Raw genomic sequence first — 7,238 nt, forward strand, 5'->3', positions numbered from 1 at the left:
CTGCTGCTGTGATCTGCTGCTGTGATCTGCTGCCATCTGCTGTCGTGGCCACTGATTGGCTGCTCCAAGGCTGAAGCCTCCAACCCGACACGACCCGACCCGACCCGAGCTTTCTCCCTTTATGGCTTTGTGACCCAAACCCGATTTTGAAGCTTTGAAGTTTCATAACTTTCAATCTTTCATGGTATTTATTATATAGTTATATATGCTTAATTATTGGTTATTTATTATGTAATTGGTTATTATTTGATTGTTGTAACTATGTATTTTTAAATGTTAGTAATAAAATCAAGAAAATTTGTGTATTTATGATTTTTTTATGAATAATTTTTTATTAATTGTTAATAAATAACAAAAATTTACAATTATTAATAATTGAAATAATGTTAATTGATAATTGTTAATAAATTAGGACATTAGGTAGATTAAATATTAAAATTAAGTATTATGTTACTGTTACATATATTTTATAATTATAATGTGTTATATGATTATGTGCACTTGAAGCCTTCAACCTTAAAAAATTAACTAATTCAATTAATATTATATTGTATGTTAATCATCTGTTAAGTCGTTAAGTACAAGTAATTTGGGCTTGAAATTAAAGGGTTTATAATAAGAATTAAGATATAGATAGACAACTAATATCATATTATTATGGGGAATGGGTAATTGATAGCTGAGGGCAGCGAAGAAAATACAAGTAATTTGGTTTTGGGTAAAGGATGGAGTCAAGACGCATGTCGAAGGACAGTAATTGATTATTATGGGTGAGTTGCCGCTTAGTTTTGTAGACAACAAAGGATTTAGGCATTTCTGCAATGTAGCTATCCTGCAGTTTGTTATGTCATTTCGAAGAACTATTGGTAGAGATATTATGAAGTTATTTTTGGAGGAAAAGACAATGTAAAAGAGTTTGATTTGCAACAATAAGTAGCGGGTGTCTCTTACAACTGATTTATGGACTTCTGTTCAAAATATGATTTACATGGTGATTACAACTCATTTTATTGATAGTGATTGGTGTTTGAATATGCGGATCATTAGTTTTAGCACAATCGAAGATCATAGAGGGAAGTCAATTGGCAAAAAGATTGTGGCTTGCTTACAGGACTGGGGGATTGAGAGGTTGTTTGCAATAATTGTTGATAATGCCACTACAAATGATATTGTTGTTGGTTATATCACTATGCAGTTGCTTGCTTGGAGGAATGATGATGCACTTGTATTGGCGAGACAATATATGCATGTGCGTTGTTATGCATATATTTTGAATTTGATTGGTGTTTCAGGGTTAGGTGAGTTGCATGCTAGTGCTGCCGCTATTCGGAATGTTGTGAAGTACGTGAGATCCTCCACTACGAGGCTGCGGACATTTAAACAATGTGTTGAGCTGGTGAATTGTCCAAAGGGAATTATTGTTTTAGATTGCCCTACGAGGTGGAATTCCACGTATTTGATGTTGATGACTGCGCTAAAATTTCAAGCGGCATTTGATAGAATGGCAGAAGTGGATAAACCTTATGAGGCATACTTTGCTGAGAAAGAAAATAATGTTAAAAGGGTAGGCCCACCTGGACCGGATGACTGAGAGAGTGCTAAACGAATTGTGAAGTTTTTGAAGGTATTTTATGATGCCACATTGTTGTTTTCTGCCTCTTTGAGTGTGACTTCTAATCTTTGTTATGATATTATTAGCTTAATTGAGAGTTCATTGACTGCACTATAAGAAAGTATAGATCCTTGAGTGTCCTTTATGGCTTATAATATGAGAGAAAATTTTGATAAGTATTGGGAGTCCACAGGAAAGATAAACAAAATGTTAATTGTTGCCCTATTCTTGATCCACGAGCGAAAATAGATTTTGCTAAACATATTTTTAGATTATTTTTGGTAATGATAGTTTGATGGTTGAACAAATGACCAAAGCAGTGAAGAATTTGTTGAATGAGTTTTATGATGCATATAGTGCATTCTCCACTAGTTCCACACCATCGATGTATAGTGAGAGTGGTTTTGGTGGCAGCTATGGTGGTACAAGCTCTTCTCAACGTTTTACAACTAAGGCTAATTTGGTTGATGTTGTTGGTGGTGAAGGTGATGACACTTTTCGAGTTGCTCGCCCTTTCCTTAGATATGCCAAGAAGGTTTATGTTCAGAATGAGAGCATAAGAGTAGCATTTGAGGTGGAAAGATACTTGAAGGACCCACTTGAAGATCCCGACAATTTTAAACTTAATGTTTTACTTTGGTGGAAGGTGAATGGTTCGAGGTATCCAATTCTAGAGAAAATTGCAAAGGATGTCCTTGCTGTTCCTGCTTCTACAGTGCCATCTGAGTCTACCTTTAGCACTGGGCGTCGTATTATTGATAAGTATATGAGTTCTTTAACCTCGACTATGGTTGAGGCATTGATATGTACTGAAAATTGGCTGCAATCTAAACTTTTTTCCAATCCTGTCTACAACCTCCAAGAAGACATTAAGGAGCAAATATTTCATATGGAATTACAAGAAGGTAATGTTTTTAATTTTTTATCATACATTATATACATAATATATTTAAAATGCATTATAACTTTATATAGAACATCTACATGTAGTCATGTACTTGAGTTACTTTCTAATTTCTTTTTTTTTTATAGAGTTTATAAGATTGCAAGCTTCGACAGTGGAAGCGGTGAGCGCCGACATTAGTGTTATGGATGTTTAAAAGGTAACTTTTAACATATATTATTATTCATAATTTGATATTATAGTACTATTAAGTTGTAATTTAAACTATAATTATAGTTGTTATAGTTTTAAATTTTTAAGTTTAATTGTAGTTTGTAAAATTATAAATTTGTAATTGTTTTAGTTAGACAAGTTGAAGTTGATAGAATAGTATTATTGTCTAGTATTATTATTAACTTGATTTAGTGATGAATGCCATAAAATAAGCATGATTGACTTAATTTTTTTTATTATATATATAATCAAGTGTGTGTGTGTGTAATGAAAAAATTGCTAAACATATTATATTAATTTGTAATTATAAATTTATAATGGAAATTAGAAAGATTGTAACACCCCTTTAGCTCAATTAAAGATATTATATTTATTTATTTGTATTTGTGTTTGATGTGTAACCTTATGAATTTAGTTTAGTTGCTCAATTTTTGATATGAATTGAGTTTATTCATTTGCAACATGACTTAAAGAAAATAGTTATTGTACATTTCTTCAATCCTTCTCTAGGCAATCGGTGCTTGAACTTGGAGTTTAAGAATTTGAATTTAGAACTTGTCAAAGTGCTTGCGTGGAGTTGTGGAGGAACTAAGGTGGAGGAACCAATGAAGCTTATCTAGTTTTATGTTTGAACTTTGTGATTTGTGTTTTCGAACAATTTAATTATGTTTTAAATTAATGTTTTAAGTGAGAAGCGTGGGAAGCATGTACACCCAATGTGTTTTCGAACTTTGTGATTTGTGATTTCTGAGTTTGTGTTTCAAACTTTTAAAGACTAGTATTTCGAAATTGTGCTTTGAATGGAGACTAATAGCCTATTAACTTTGGATTTGTAAGTTTGTATTAATTTTAACTTTTATTAAGTTTGGACTTTGTTAATTGAGCAAATAATAATCCTAGTCCTACCCTCCAAGGCAATAGGAAAAAAATTCTATTGTAGCATTTTAACTTTATTCATTTGATTTCATAGCAATTTCTTTTCTTTTTTTGGGTTGAAAATTAATAAAAAGAACTACAATTAAGAAAAATGTCTTAAAACCACCCTAAAACCTACAAAAATAGGGAAAAATTGCATTAACCGAAATTGACCTGATTTCAACTGAATTCAGATCGGATCTGGTCAGGTCAACAATTCTGGTTTCATTCGGATTGATTTTTGTCTAACCCGAACAACTCGAAACTCAATCGGGTTGACCCGAATCCGGTTTTGCCCACCCCTAAGGGTAGCTGCCTCATGCGTGATTTTCGAGCTCATATTTTGGAGTGTAAGAAGAAAATGGCTTTGTTACGGGGTGGCTTCTGCCAGTGTGGACGGTTTTATTGAAGCTAGAAAATGTTATAATGAGTTACTGCATAGCCATGAGATTTTTTAGAAGCAGAAGGCAAAATCCATTTGGCTTAAAGAATGTGACATGAACTCAAGGTATTTTCAAGTTATGGCTTCAGCACGGAAAAGAAAAATATGATCGGGAAGCTTCGAAATACTCAGGGGCAGAGTGTACTACTCAAGAAGAAATTAACGAGATAATTAGCGGGTATTTCACTAATATTTCTCCTCTGAAGGTGGCTCTTGTGTTGAGGTCCTCTAATGTGTGGAGCCAAGGATTAAGGCTGAGCAGAATCATTCTCTTATGGAGCCCTTGAGTCCAGTAGATGTAAGTAACTTTTCAACATGCATCTAGATAAATCACCAGGGCCAGATGGTATGAACCCCATTTGTTTTTAAAAAATTTTGGTCAATAGTTGGTGATGATGTCTCTATTGTATGTCTGGGTTTTATTCGGCAATGTGATTTCCCTGTTGGTTTGAATGAGACATCTGTTGTCTTGATTCCCAAAAAACCCAATCCTGAATATATAATTAATTTCATACCGATGGCATTGTGTAATGTCCTTTATAAAATTGTTGCAAAAAGGCTAGCTAGTCGGCTTAAGTTGGTTTTGGGGTCTATTATTTCGGTCTCTTAGAGTGATTTTATTCCGGGTAGAGCAATTACTGATAATATTTTGATTTCGGCTGAGGTTCTGCATTATCTAAAGAGGAAAAGGCAAGGTAAGGAAAGGGCAGCAACTTTTAAAATTGATATGGCTAAAGCATATGATAGAATTGAGTGGAGTTTTTTATCATCTATTATGCTCAAGATGGGGTTTGATTATGGTTTTGTTAATTTAATTATGTTATGTCTGACTACTGTAACCTACAAGATTTCTCGCGATGGGATGGAAATAGGCCCTATTGTGCCTAGCCACGGTGTTTGGCAAGGCGATCCATTATCACCATGCCTCTTTATTATTTGTGTTGAAAGATTAAGCTCACTTATTAACCATTATGAGAGAGCAGGATTGTTACATGGGTTCAAGATTGCTAGGGGTGCTTCATGCCTTATGTTGAGTGTTAGAAAATGTTTATTTATAAAGGAGAAAATCATCATTTTACATTTCAAGTTTTACTAACAACCCTTACTTTTATGTATTTAAGCTTCTTGCAATTTAATTATGTGTGTTTGATTTTAATTAAGTATTTTATGTATTTTAGGGGCATCATGGTCATTTCACACTAAACGAGAGATCAGACGGCAAAACGGACATCACTTTTGAACTCAGGACGGTCGAAAACCTTAGGAGGAGCATAAAAGGAAAAATGGCACTATTCACATGTACGGTACTATTCACGTATACGGTACTGTCTACGTTACTGTCCATGACACTGTTCACATAGACAGATCAATGACGTGGCATTGACCCAAATGTAGTTGCTAGGAGTTTTGAACTAAAACCTAGTGTGCTAAATTGCCTTCCAACATTCTATGGCCTAGAAAATGAGGACCCATATAATCATCTGAATGATTTTCATGCCATTTGTCAAACTTTTAAATATGAAAATTTTTCAGACGATGATGTTAAACTCAGATTATTCCCATTTTCTTTAAAGGATAGAGCTCGTTCATGGTTAAATACTTTACCTGCTAATAGCATTTCATCATGGGAACAAATGGTAACGAAATTTTTGAATAAATATTTCCCGGTGCATAAAACTAATGCTATTCGCAGGGAAATCTCAGAGTTTACCCAAAGAGATGACGAGCAGTTTTTCGAAACGTGGGAGCGATTCAATGGGCTACTCTTGAAGTGTCCACATCATGGGTATGAGAAATAGCACCAATGCCAATACTTTTTGGAGGGATTATTGCCGAATGTGCAAGAATGGCTAATGACAACAAGTGGAGGTGAGCTAATGTCAAAAAGTGCATCAAAGATTTGGGAATTCTTCCAGCGACAAGCGGATAATTCACAACAACGGAGTCGGTCACTCAGGAATACTAGAAGAATTAAGGGAGTAAATGAGGTTCACATTGGCGAATCCAGTTCAGAAATTAAAGAAGTCAAGGAGATAGTTGAACGTCTTGCTCGACAAATAGCATCGTTATCGATTGCTAAATCAAAAGAACCACATGACCATGACTCATACTCAGATCAAGCCAATGCCATAGGTGTAATGAGAAAGCCATCAAATTACAACCCATACTCCAACACATATAACCCTGGATGGAGAGACCACCCCAATTTTTCATGGTCTTAAGGATTCCAACAGAATGGACCAGTAACTCCAGTTCCACCAATGCAACCAATTCCTCAAGCTCCTCAAGCCTCTCAGCCCCCATTTAGACTATACAATCAGAACCAGAACTACACTCAGCCCAGACCATGGGAGGATTCATTCCAGAATCTTAAGAATCTTACTCACTCCACGATTAAGCAATAGAACCGCACCATTGATGGACTACGAAATGAGTTGAGAGCAGACTTCAACTCACAAGCTCAATCAGTTTCAAGCCTCGAGAGGATGGTGGGACAACCTGCTTCTTCAGTTCAGACCTTGGCAATGACTGTTGAGAAAGGTAAATTTCCAAGTCAACCAGTGTCTAATCCTAAAGGAGTGCATGAAGCAAGTACCAGTTCACCACAGCAGCATGGAGAGGTCAAAGCAGTCATGACCTTGCGAAAAGAAAAAGAAGTCGACAACAAAGTGGAGATGCCGGTGACAAAAGAAAATCAAATTGTACTTGTGAGTGTTAAGGACTCATCACCGGAGGAGAGAGAAGAAACCAACCCACGAGAATATGTTTCGAAAGCTCCATTTCCTCAGAGGTTAGCTAAAGGAAAAAAGAGAAAATCCACAGGTGAGATTCTTGAAATCTTCAAATAGGTAAGTGTTAACATCCCTTTACTTGATGCTATTAAACAAGTTTCATCTTATGTTAAGTTTCTTAAAGACCTTTGTACTAAAAAGAGAAATATGCATGTTCAAAAGAAGGCATTTTTAACAGAAAACGTTAGTTCTATACTCCAACATAAAATTCCTTTAAAATGCAAAGACCCAGACTCCCCTACTATCTCATGTAGTATAGGGAACCACACAATTGAGAATGCTTTGTTGGATTTAGGAGCTAGTATAAATTTGTTGCTTTATTCAGTATTTGTGAAACTTGGACTAGGAGAATTACACCTA

At 35.1% G+C, this 7,238-nt stretch overlaps 1 non-coding gene across 1 annotated transcript; it reads right to left on the reverse strand.

Moving 5' to 3' along the window:
- Window positions 1–5,771: 5,771 nt before the first annotated feature.
- LOC112098698 lies at window positions 5,772–5,875 on the reverse strand. The gene has a single exon (XR_002905807.1). It is a non-coding gene; the product is annotated as a small nucleolar RNA R71 (small nucleolar RNA).
- Window positions 5,876–7,238: the final 1,363 nt, after the last annotated feature.

The sequence above is a fragment of the Citrus clementina genome, unplaced genomic scaffold (assembly GCF_000493195.1).
Source record: "Citrus clementina cultivar Clemenules unplaced genomic scaffold, Citrus_clementina_v1.0 scaffold_5, whole genome shotgun sequence".
NCBI lineage: Eukaryota > Viridiplantae > Streptophyta > Magnoliopsida > Sapindales > Rutaceae > Citrus > Citrus x clementina.